Genomic DNA, 12,101 nt, shown 5'->3' on the forward strand with positions numbered 1-12,101 from the left:
CAGTGAACCAGCCCTTCCGGGTAACTCCCTGTCCTGGGTTCAGCAGTAGCAGTCATTTTTCTCCTTCTTAGTAGCTAGTGCAGTGCTGTGTTTTCATTTGTTGGCCTGGGAACAGAGCTGATAACGCCGATGTTTTCAGTTGCTGCTCAAATGTTTGGTCTGGCCAAGGACTTTGTGAACCTCGTGCTCTGCCAGGGAGGAGGGGAGGCCGGGAGGAAGCAGAGACCGGACACCTGACCCAAACTGAACAAAGAGGGATTCCATAGCACAGCGCGTCATGCCCAGGAGGTAACTGGGAGTTACCCGGAAGGGCTGGTTCACTGCGGGGTTGGACGAGGTGTCGGTCAGTGCTTGGCTGGGGGGAGTGGGGCGAGTTAGTGGTCAGCTGGTGCTGAGGTGTTGTACTCTTTCCTCTTGTCATTTCCTTTATCATTATTATCATTGGTGGTAGCAGCAGTGATTTGTGTGATACCTTAGTTACTGAACTGTTCTTGTCTCAAGCCGTGGGAGTTGCATTCTTTTCGATTCTCCTCTCCGTCCCTCCAGGAGCAGGGGGAGGGCAAGAAGGGGGGGGAGTGAGTGGACGAGGTTTGTGGTTGGGTTTAAACCACGACACTCCCAGTTACATCCCGGGCATGACGTGCTGTGCTATGGAATACCTCTTTGGTCTGTCATGAAAGGAAGACTTGGACGACTCAATACGAGTTAACAGCAAGCTTCGTTTATTGCAAGTCCTAACACATACTTATATGGTTTATAATCAGGTTATACATATTTTGCTAGATACAATGTAATTGGTTAAAGTGTTAGAGTTCTTTGTTCTGTGTGTATCTCGGACATTCATTGCTCGCCGCGGGTTTCCCCTGGACTTACCAGGGATGTTGTGTCCTTGGCGATGATACATTGTTCTGTCCTCATCTTGGCCCTAGATCTGTTGATCGTGGTCTTTACCACATTCTTGTTCCGCCAGCTGCAGCATGTCTACGTGGTCTTTCTCAACAAGCCGATCCCCCACAATTCCCCCGTTTTTCTTTAAGAAGGAATAAGGATTGAGTCAGGAGTTGTTGTAAATAAGTAGAATAACATTGTAAAGTACAACAGAACAATAAATTTCTTATGAGACCTATAACGGCGAAGCAGCTTGTAAAGCAAACGTATATGTAGCTCTATGAAGCGAACCTCGATTTTCAAATAACTCGAGTAATTCAAAATTCGTACTTCTAAAATTAGCTAAATATTTCCGAAGCGCTATAAGCGGGTTATATAAAGGACAATTTGACAGACTATACAAAAAGTTTTTGTTTCAGCCAACTTTGGCGAAGATGTCTTATAGATTGATAACCATTATAATACAATTTTATTGTAGGGTTATATTGATGGCAAAAACTACAGAGTTATTGAAGTATTTGTTGTATTATTAGTCTTAGTTGTACTACTGTATGCCTGTGGCCATGGACCGGATCTAGGAGGGCGACCGTGTTCAACGAAAGTTCTGTGTTGATTAAGGAGTTAAGTTTTTCTATTAGTGGTTGTAGCGTTCGGTGCAAGCGACGCTCCTTCCGGGTCTGTGAGTCAGGGTCCACATACTCGCTCGGAGATGCCGTTACTGGAGTTTTTGTAGCAGCCGGTCTTAGTTATTTGGATGGTATTCACAAGGGTTCTATATAATTAGCATTGATGATACCTGGAACAATGAATAGTCTTTTCAACGCGGATGATGATCTCTCCAGCAACAAGGCTCCTATAGGCTTATTATTTAAAGTCAAAGGACCATATATTCCGGTAGAGAGCAATGACACGGTCTTATCATATAAGGTAGTATTTACTGTGGTTGTCAAGCCCATTCCGAGGCTGTCGGTGGTGGCTATTTGCAAGGCAATGGAGTTTGACTTGCTGCGTACACACGTTGAGGCGCAGGGGCTGTAGGACCCATGCTTGGGATCATCGTGCTACGGGTCTTGGCGCTCCACTGCCTGTTTCCCAGCCGGTTCTGTTTGTGTCGACAGGCAGCAGCACAATGGTTATCCATTTGTCAATTAGGGCACCAAACCGAGTGGTGGCAATCTTTTCTCATGTGCCCATTTTGGCCACATCTAAAACATTGAGGACCCTTGACCATACCGGTGGCTTGTAAGGGTGCCAAGGCCGCTAATACTTGCGAATGACCTTTCTGAATTGCCTCTCCCACCCACTGCTTTTACTGTTTCAACCAACATTGTCTGATGCCCCATAGGTACTCATGTCATACGTTCTAACATTTCTTCTACAGTGGCATTTGCAGGGAACTGAACAAATATCTGCCTCACAGCATCATTATAGTTCTGTATTGTATATTGACGCAGTAAAATATTATGTATGTATTCTGGAGTACTTGACTTCCTTACAGTATCAGCTACCCTATCCACAAAGGTACTGAAGGGCTCATCCTTTTTCTGTGTCACTTTCATGTAGGTAGGAGTTGTAGTAGTATCTTTAATCTGTGATAGAGTTCGCAAGGCTAGTCTCATAGATTCTTTTAACAATTCTGGACCTACCCAGAATCACTTGAGTCTTCTTAGCGGAGAACTGTCCAATTTCCATCAGGTGTTGCAACTGCACCCCAATCAGGGGATCTCCCTGGCCTCGCTGAATTGTAACCGCCTCTTGACAGGTTTCCTGCCAATACATGTTTCATAACAACAACCGCGAAGGGGCGAGGATTAATTTCACAATACTTTTAATATAACAGCAAATCTGTTCCCCAAATATATGACAACGTTTGCCTAGTGGGTTCAGACTGAACGCCTGTAGAAGAAACCGTTTGTCTTAACTGAGATAGCAATTTCCAGTTTAGTGGAGACATTTCAGCATTTATTTCCTGACCTTGAGGGTTAAACTGGTACTTAACAGGAAAGGCGAAAATATTCTCCTGCAACATCTGCGAATAATCAAAATCATTGTTTGACAGAGCCTCTCTCTGAATATTTCTGATCTATCACATGGATTCGCATTTGTCTACCTGTGCTCTGCAACTTTACCTTTTTCCTAAAGTTGTTCACTCTGCTTTGCACGGCTACAAACAGCAGCCTGCTCGGCAGCAGCTACAGCTGCCTGCCTGCTTCAGCAGCAACCATAAATACCTGTCAGCAACCACACTTTTGCATTAACTCTTTCTTGCCTGAAATGTTAAACCACTACCTGTTAAAAACTTTTACATGAACACGATAACAACAACAAAAAAAATATATATAGAACACCATCTGCCTTCATTACACACACACACATACGTATGCATATGGGATCCCACAAGCACACTTCACACAACTACAATATTTGAAACACAAAATCCAGACAATCATTACTTCCACTACACAGTCCCACATACAGAACGTGGCACAAGGACTCTGTGAAGACTATCAGGAAACCAGCTCCAACAAGCATCATCGCAGTGTGAGGTGGCAGGCTCAGCACTAGCGAGCGTCCCCACAGAGGCTCTGCCTCCCCCACATCGCATGAGGCTTGGGCTTTTATACTGACCAAAATGCACACTCATTCTGACACAGGTGGCCAGCCTACGTCAGAAGAAGTGGCCGGCAATATCTACAAAGGTTTCCAAGCATCAATAGAATCATAGACATATTTGTCAACTTCTAGTACATGAGTATCACAGACAGACTGTATCAGATGAGTTGTATATGGGACCCCAAGTCCACGGTCCGTCACAGCCTGCCCGATATCCCTGATAAGGGCATATGAGAGATCTTCCCACCGCGGGTCTTGATCCAGCACATACATCACAGGGAGAGCATACAATACATCTGCATCCCACACCCATCTCGCTTCCCCCTTTACAGCTGCCCATTTATTATGAGGATCTGGGGGATATAAATCAGGCTTCTTTTCCGGCTCCATGTCAAAAGGATCATCCAGGTCAGCATCAGAATTAACAGGCGTCAGAACTTCAGAAGCAGCAACAGCAGCCTGATGAGCACGCACAGGCTCCTTCTTGGGGTCAATAGGGTCCGGGTCAAAAGACTGTCTTCATCTCTGTCCTCAGTCTTTGCAGCCGCGTCAGCAACTGGCAGAGGCTCAGGGGTGGCCGGGGTGGGGGGGGCACTGGGTTCCACGATCTCACTTTTTGACTTTAACGTCTCTAATATAGCTCTCCAAATGACAAATGTCTCACAGTGTCACTGCCTTTTGTGGCTGCGTCCCACAACTTAACTCGTGCACCATCCCACAAAGAGATCTCAGATACGGTAGACTCATCAGTCTCTGGATACTGCGACTTCGACCATTTCAACATCAAATTTAAGTCTGTCTCTTTAAAGGTTGCTCCCTTCACCTTAAGGACTGAAAACATCCATAAAACAAGAGACTTCTTCCTTAGCGATTTTTTCCCAAGCCCCAAGCTCAAAGGCTTCTCCAACCCCCTGGATTAACTCCTTCTCCTTAATACTGCGCTTTTCTAAAAAGCAATTTAATAAATTTAGGGCAGCTTGCCTCTCCATACCCCCTTTTAAAGTGCTCGCGCTCCGTTGCCCTAGGAGGCTTCGGCTGCTCCTCCTCCTTGGTGCAACGCTGCCGATGCAGCCACTGCAGGTCCGACGGCGCCCAGATCCTATCTGTACGGCTGTCCTTTGCGCGATGCGCAGCTTTGACCCTCCGGGGCAAAATCGGAGCCAAGTGCCAGTTTTCACCATTCAAGCGAAAACAAGTATCACGTCGGGGTCACCATTTGTTGTGAAAGGAAGACTTGGATGACTCAATACGAGTTCACAGCAAGCTTCGTTTATTGCAAGTCCTAACACATATTTATATGGTTTATAATCAGGTTATACATATTTTGCTAGATACAATGTAATTGGTTAAAGTGTTAGAGTTCTTTGTTCTGTGTGTATCTTGGACATTCTTTGCTCGCCGCGGGTTTCCCCTGGACTTACCAGGGATGTTGTGTCCTTGGTGATGATACATTGTTCTGTCCTCATCTTGGCCCTAGATCTGTTGATCGTGGTCTTTACCACATTCTTGTTCCGCCAGCTGCAGCATGTCTACGTGGTCTTTTTCAACAAGCCGATCCCCCACATTGGTCAGTTTGGGTCAGGTGTCCGGTCTCTGCTTCCTCCCGGCCTCCCCTCCTCCCTGGCAGAGCACGAGGCTCACAAAGTCCTTGGCCAGACCAAACATTTGAGCAGTAACTGAAACCATCGGTGCTGTCAGCGCCGTGCCCAGGCCGAAAGCCAAAACCGCAGCGCTGCACCGGCTGCTGAGAAGGAGAGGAAATGACTGCGGCTGCTGAACCCAGGAGAGCCCCTTGTGCCACCGCTCCAGTCCCTGCTGAGGGTCCGTCCCCAGCGTCCTCGTAGCCCCCTTCAGCCCCTGGATGCTGCTCTGAGCGCTCCTCGCAGCTTCTCCTCTCCAGGCTGAGCAGCCCCAACGCTCTCAGCCCGGCTCCTATGGGAGCTGCTGCAGCCCCTGCTCTGGAGACCATGGACGGGGCTGGGGACGGGACACGGGCTCTGCCCACAGAGCGGGGACCGAGTTACGGCTGACGGGAGCAGCAGCAGGCGCAGCCCCGGGACGGGATGAGGAGCGCATCCCCGCACTCGCTGAAGCTCCCCCGGAGCTCGGCTCTGTCTTTGACCAGCAGCAGGTCCCCGCAGGGGTGCACCGAGCCCGGAGGCGCTGCAATACCGGGACGATGCGCGGAGCGGATGGAGCAAGCTCCGGGGCCGACTCCCACGCCCAAAAATCCGTTTAATATAAAGTCCTCTCATCGAGGACGTATCAGATATTAAACTGATAAGAACAGATACTACACTCGATCTTAGCCAAAAGGCCGAGAAGCGATGCCGGACACCTCCCCTACCCCCCGGGCCAAGCGGGCCCGCACTCACTCACATCACGGTCACCCCGCTCCGCCCCCAGGGCCCGTTCCCCGCTGCTCTCCCCGCACCGCCCCGCGCTGTTCTCCTCATCCCGCGGGCACCGAACCGGGGTGAACCCCGAGAACCCGCCCGCTGCAGAGCCTCCCGGCAGCCTTTATGATCCACGTGGTGTCTCATTAGCATAGCCCCGCCCCCTGTGCGGTACTGGGGATCTTCATTTGCATCACACCGCATACGTCCCTCACAACGCTAATTTGCATGGGCCCGCCCATTTGGTCGGCCACGCCCACACCCTGCCCCAGGCCGCGCAGGGGGTGGGATGAAGGATGCGCCTGAGAGGCACCGCAATGGGGGAGTTCCTACCTCGGACCCCAAAATTGCCCCTTTACACCCCAAAACTGCTCTGAGCCCTTTCCCAACACTGCTCCCCACCACAGAGCTCTGCTGGCCCCAACCCTGCACCTCAAATGGCTTCAGAATGCCCCAGATTATTCCTTGGGGAGGAAACCGGTCCTGCAGGATGGGCATGAGGAGGCAAGGGTGAAAGTGCCCACTGATCCCAGAGGAGGGTGGGGAGTTGGAGTTAATGAGGCGACTGAGGCTAACGAGGAGGTGAGAGGGCTCCCCTGAAGCCACCACAGCGGCTCCAGCTGCCCTCAGGGATGACCAAGGTGCTGGGGATGAGGAAGAGCACGGTGGAGCTCAGCACACCCGAGTCTATGGAGCAGGGATTCTTATCTTGGCTAAACAGAGAGCCAAGCGTTATGAAGAGTTGTCGGTGTCTTGGACCTTAGACCTCATCCAGTTCCAACCCCTGCCATGGGCAGGGACCCCTTCCACTGGAGCAGCTTGCTCCAAGCCCCCGTGTCCAACCTGGTCTTGAGCACGGCCAGGGATGGGGCAGCCACAGCTCTTCGGGGCACCCTGTGCCAGCACCTCAGCACCCTCACAAGGAAGAACTTCCTTAAATCCGGTCTAAATCTCCCCTGTTCCAGTTTGGACCCATCACCCCTGTCGTGGTTTAAACCCACTCTGCCATGAATCAGCCACGCAGCCTCTCTTTCATTCCCCCCCTGTTCTTCCCCCCACTCCCGCAGGGATGGGGAGGAGAATCGAAAGAACGCAACTCCCACGGGTTCAGATAAGAGCAGTCCAGGAACTGAGGTGTAACACAAATCACTGCTGCTGCCACCAACGATAATGGTGATAAGGGAAATAACAAGGGAAGAGAACACGATACCACCCGCCGATACCCAGCCCGACCGAGCACCGACCGACACCTCGTCCAACCCCGCAGTGAACCAGCCCTTCCGGGTAACTCCCAGTTACATCCCGGTGTCGTGGTTTAAACCCAACCACAAACCTCGTCCACTCACTCCCCCCACTTCTTGCCCTCCCCCTGCTCCTGGAGGAATGGAAAGGAGAATAGAAAAGAATGCAACTCCCACGGGTTGAGACAAGAACAGCTAAGTAACTAAGGTATCACACAAATCACTACTGCTACCAACAATGATAATAATGATAAAGGAAATAACAAGAGGAAAGAATACAACACCTCAGCACCAGCCGACCGATAACTCGCCCCACTCCCCCCAGCCGAGCGCCGACCGATACCTCCTCCAACCCTGCAGTCCCCCAGCCCTTCCGGGTAACTCCCCATTACATCCTGGGCATGACAGGCTGTGGTATGGATACCTCTTTGGCCAGTTTGGGTCAGGTGTCCTGTCTCTGCTTCCTCCCGGCCTCCCCTCCTCCCTGGCAGAGCATGAGGCTCAGAAAGTCCTTGGCCAGACCAAACATTCGAGCAGCAACTGAAAACATCGGCGTTATCAGCTCTGTTCCCAGGCCAAAAGATCAAAACACAGCACTGCACTAGCTCCTAAGAAGGAGAAAAATGACTGCTGCTGCTCAACCCAGGACATTATCCACCCCTTATTCCATACCATTCACGTCATGCTCAGATCCCACATCTTCAATATGCCATCACTCTTACATATATATATATACATCTACATGTACACAGAGAAAAAGATCATTTCTTAGTGCATGGACCTATAATGCTGCTGAGTCCATCTGGTCCATGATGTCAGGCTCCATCTCTTGTTACAGTCTCTCAGAACAGGAGAGGCTGTGTGCAGTGTACACACTCGTGAATAACCTGGGCAATAGTGTCCATTGCTAAGTCCACCCCTCGATCATGAGTCCATCTCTATGTCGCACCTCTGCCCTGATGGCCTGAAGTGCCATGGGCCCACCGGGCTCAAAATAATTCACTGTCCCCTTCAGCAGTTTCTGCAGCTTGTTGCTGGGGACCCCATAGAGCTGCCTTCCATCTCCAATGCTTCCAAAGCACTGGAGGGGCCCAGTGGACCAGATCCTCGCTCATACTGTCCCACACACACTGCCACTCATGGCTGTCCAGCCCTGGGGAAGATCTCCTGGTCCTCCTATACCGTCGTCTAACCCCAGACAAGAAGCAAACCTGACTCTGCTTAACTTCTGAGATCAGACAAAACGGCCGTGGGTAGAACACCCTCTGTGTGTGTGCCAACATGCTGATCCCCATCGCAACCAGCAGGCAGGTCCCAAGGGTACCCACAGGCCATTCAGACCCTTCAGAACTCTCCAATGACGCTGCTGTGCTTGTCCCTGGGGCTGGTGCAGCTGCCGTGCCTGCCGGCGCTCCCACCACCAGCTTCTCTCTTCCTGGGTGCAGCTCTTCCTGCTCTGCCGTGCTGGGAAATGCTGCCGGGGCTCCTGCATCCTCCCGGGGCTCGGCGGGCGGCTGCCGGGGGACGCTCTCGGCCGCCGCGGGGCTGGGCTCGGCCGCGGGGCTCGGCTCCTCCGCGGGGCTCGGCAGCCGCCTCCTTCCCGGGCTCGGGCCCCGCTCCCGCCGCCGCCTGGTCCCCGGGGCCGCTCTCCCGGGCCGCTTCGGCCGCCGCCGGCTCCCGGGGCCGCTCCCCCTCGGCTCCCCGCGGCCTCACAAAGACGGAGGCGAGGACAAGGGCCAGGACGGTGAAGAGCAGTGGGACGGCCGGGTACAAATCCACGGCCACGGCCATGCCTCCCTGCTGCTGGAGCCCACCCGTGTTACAAGCCATTGCCATAAAGTACAGTGAAACAAAAACCTCAGCCCAAGCCCCACACTTGATAAACACTAACACAGGGAATACCGGCTCTAAGTAATGCACTACACTCTGAAACTCTGAGAGCAAGAGAAACAACTTTGAGAGCCAATAAATCAGCACTGTGACGACTATTAATCTGATCATCTCCGTCATTATCTCAACCCTTCGTGCCCCACGTTGGGCGCCAAAAAAGAACTGTCGTGATTTAAACCCAACCACAAACCTCGTCCACTCACTCCCCCCCTTCCTGCCCTCCCCCTGCTCATGGAGGGACGGAGAGGAGAATCAAAAAGGATGCAACTCCCACGGGCTGGGATAAGAACAGTTTAGTAACTAAGGTATCACACAAATCACTACTGCTACCACCAATAACAATAATGATAAATGAAATAACAAGGGAAGAGAAGACAACACCTCAGCACCAGTCAACAGATAACTCGCCCCACTCTCCCCAGCCGAGCACCGACCGATACCTCCTCCAACCCTGCAGTTCCCCCAGCCCTTCCGGGTCACTCCCCCTTACCTCCTGGGCATGACGTGCTGTGGTATGGATACCTCTTTGGTCAGTTTGGGTCAGGTGTCCGGTCTCTGCTCCCTCCCGGCCTCCCCTCCTCCCTGGCAGAGCACGAGGCTCACAAAGTCCTTGGCCAGACCAAACATTTGAGCAGTAACTGAAACCATCGGTGCTGTCAGCGCCGTGCCCAGGCCGAAAGCCAAAACCGCAGCGCTGCACCGGCTGCTGAGAAGGAGAGGAAATGACTGCGGCTGCTGAACCCAGGAGAGCCCCTTGTGCCACCGCTCCAGTCCCTGCTGAGGGTCCCTCCCCAGCGTCCTCGTAGCCCCCTTCAGCCCCTGGAAGCTGCTCTGAGCGCTCCTCGCAGCTTCTCCTCTCCAGGCTGAGCAGCCCCAATGCTCTCAGCCCGGCTCCTATGGGAGCTGCTGCAGCCCCTGCTCTGGAGACCATGGACGGGGCTGGGGACGGGACACGGGCTCTGCCCACAGAGCGGGGACCGAGTTACGGCTGAGGGGAGCAGCAGCAAGCGCAGCCCAGGACGGGATGAGGAGCGCATCCCCGCACTCGCTAAAGCTCCCCCGGAGCTCGGCTCTGTCTTTGACCAGCAGCAGGTCCCCGCAGGGGTGCACCGAGCCCGGAGGCGCTGCAATACCGGGACGATGCGCGGAGCGGATGGAGCAAGCTCCGGGGCCGACTCCCACGCCCAAAAATCCGTTTAATATAAAGTCCTCTCATCGAGGACGTATCAGATATTAAACTGATAAGAACAGATACTACACTTGATCTTAGCCAAAAGGCCGAGAAGCGATGCCGGACACCCCCCCTGCCCCCCGGGCCAAGCGGGCCCGCACTCACTCACATCACGGTCACCCCGCTCCGCCCCAGGGCCCGTTCCCCGCTGCTCTCCCCGCACCGCCCCGCGCTGTTGTCCTCATCCCGCGGGCACCGAACCCGGGTGAACCCCGAGAACCCGCCCGCTGCAGAGCCTCCCGGCAGCCTTTATGACCCACGTGGTGTCTCATTAGCATAGCCCCGCCCCCTGTGCGGTACTGGGGATCTTCATTTGCATCACACCTTCTATGCCCCTCACAGCGCTGATTTGCATGGCCCCGCCCACACCGTGCCCCAGGCCGTGCAGGGGGATGAAGGATGCGGCTGGAGGCGTGCAATGGGGGAGCTCCCACCTCAGACCCCAAAATTGCCCTTTTGCACCCCAAAACTGCTCTGAGTCCTTTCCCAACACCGCTCCACACCCCCCCACCCCGAAGCTCTGCTGGCCCCAACCCTGCACCCAAAATGGCTTCAGAATGCCCCAGATTATTCCTTGGGGAGGAAACCGGTCCTGCAGGGTGGGCATGAGGAGGCAAGGGTGAAAGTGCCCACTGATCCCAGAGGAGGGTGGGGAGTTGGAGTTAATGAGGCGACTGAGGCTAGCGAGGAGGTGCGAGGGCTCCCCTGAAGCCACCACAGTGGCTCCAGCTGCCCTCAGGGATGACCAAGGTGCTGGGGATGAGGAAGAGCACGGTGGAGCTCAGCACACCAGAGTCTATGGAGCAGGGATTCTTATCTTGGCTAAACAGAGAGCCAAGCGTTATGAAGAGTTGTCGGTGTCTTGGACCTTAGAGCTCATCCAGTTCCAACCCCTGCCATGGGCAGGGACCCCTTCCACTGGAGCAGCTTGCTCCAAGTCCCTGTGTCCAACCTGGCCTTGAACACTGCCAGGGATGGGGCAGCCACAGCTCCTCTGGGCACCCTGTGCCAGCGCCTCAGCACCCTCCTAGGGAAGAGCTTCCTTAAATACAGTCCAAATCTCCCCTGTTCCATTTTGAACCCATCACCCCTTGTCCTATCAAGTCCCTGATGCAGGTCCCTCCCCAGCATCCTTGCAGTCCCCTTCAGCCCCTGGAAGCTGCTCTGAGCTCTCCTCGCAGCTTCTCCTCTCCAGGCTGAGCAGCCCCAATGCTCTCAGTCCGGCTCCTATGGGAGCTGCTGCAGCTCTAGTCTCAAGACCATGGAAGGGGTTGAGGTCCGGACACGAGCTCTACCCACAGAGAGAGTCACCGAGTTATCCCTGACGGAAACAGCAGCAACCGCAGCACTGGGACACCTTCATAAGCCCATCGTTGCCCTATGGCTTTGCTCTGTCTTTGACCAGCAGCAGGTCCCCGCAGGGGTGCACCGAGCCCGGAGGCGCTGCAATACCGGGACGATGCGCGGAGCGGATGGAGCAAGCTCCGAGTCCGACTCCCACGCCCAAAAATCCGTTTAATATAAAGTCCTCTCATCGAGGACGTATCAGATATTAAACTGATAAGAACAGATACTACACTTGATCTTAGCCAAAAGGCCGAGAAGCGATACCACAGCCCTCTCCCTCCGCAAGCGGCAACCGCGGCCGCTCTCCGCAATGTCACGGTCACCCCACTCCGCCCTCCCCTCCGGTTCCCCGCTCCGGTTCCTCGCGTTGTCCCGCACCGCTCGTCCCGGCTCCGTGGGCACCGACTCCCCACGAGCTTCAGGAACCCTCGCCAAGCAGAGCCGCCCGGCATCCCCTTCGCGAACGGCTCTGTTAATTAGCATAGCCACACCTAC

At 53.8% G+C, this 12,101-nt stretch overlaps 3 non-coding genes across 3 annotated transcripts; all 3 read right to left on the reverse strand.

Annotated features, from left to right (window-relative positions):
• Positions 1-5,639: 5,639 nt before the first annotated feature.
• LOC136006725 (U2 spliceosomal RNA) lies at positions 5,640-5,830 on the reverse strand. Its single transcript, XR_010609241.1, has one exon. It is a non-coding gene; the product is annotated as a U2 spliceosomal RNA (small nuclear RNA).
• Positions 5,831-10,127: 4,297 nt separating this feature from the next.
• Positions 10,128-10,318, reverse strand: LOC136006731 (U2 spliceosomal RNA). Its single transcript, XR_010609247.1, has one exon. It is a non-coding gene; the product is annotated as a U2 spliceosomal RNA (small nuclear RNA).
• Positions 10,319-11,677: 1,359 nt separating this feature from the next.
• LOC136006728 (U2 spliceosomal RNA) lies at positions 11,678-11,868 on the reverse strand. The gene has a single exon (XR_010609244.1). It is a non-coding gene; the product is annotated as a U2 spliceosomal RNA (small nuclear RNA).
• Positions 11,869-12,101: the final 233 nt, after the last annotated feature.

Source organism: Lathamus discolor, unplaced genomic scaffold (genome assembly GCF_037157495.1).
Source record: "Lathamus discolor isolate bLatDis1 unplaced genomic scaffold, bLatDis1.hap1 Scaffold_59, whole genome shotgun sequence".
In the NCBI taxonomy this organism is placed as follows: Eukaryota; Metazoa; Chordata; class Aves; order Psittaciformes; family Psittacidae; genus Lathamus; species Lathamus discolor.